The sequence below is a fragment of the Glycine max genome, chromosome 19, assembly GCF_000004515.6.
Source record: "Glycine max cultivar Williams 82 chromosome 19, Glycine_max_v4.0, whole genome shotgun sequence".
NCBI classification, from domain to species: domain Eukaryota; kingdom Viridiplantae; phylum Streptophyta; class Magnoliopsida; order Fabales; family Fabaceae; genus Glycine; species Glycine max.
The window spans coordinates 23,788,906-23,789,355 of NC_038255.2; positions in this window are offsets into that span (position 1 = coordinate 23,788,906).

Genomic DNA, 450 nt, shown 5'->3' on the forward strand with positions numbered 1-450 from the left:
GATGTTTAATTTTTAGCATCTTGATCGCCTATGCGCCTTACTCGGATTGGCTGACGGGAAGGTATCACCATTTGAATTTCTCTCGACTTTCCGTTGTTTGATTTTGAGCTGGCTGATATATTATTGACCTGAATCGGACATCCGAGTTAAAAGTTATGGCCATTTGAATTTGCCTTGTGTTTCCATGTTTAATTTCGAGCATCTGGATTTATTATGCGCCTGAATCGGACATCTGAGTGAAAAGTTAGGACCATATGATTTTGGCAAGAGATTTCGTTGTTCAATTTCGAGCGTTTCGATATGTTACTTGCCTAAATCGGAAATCCGAGTCAAAAGTTATGGCCGTTTGAATTTTCCTTGTGCTTCCATGTTTAATTTCGAGCATCTCGAGATATATGTGGCTGAATCAGGACATCCGAGTGAAAAGTTATGACCCTTTGAATTTCTCGA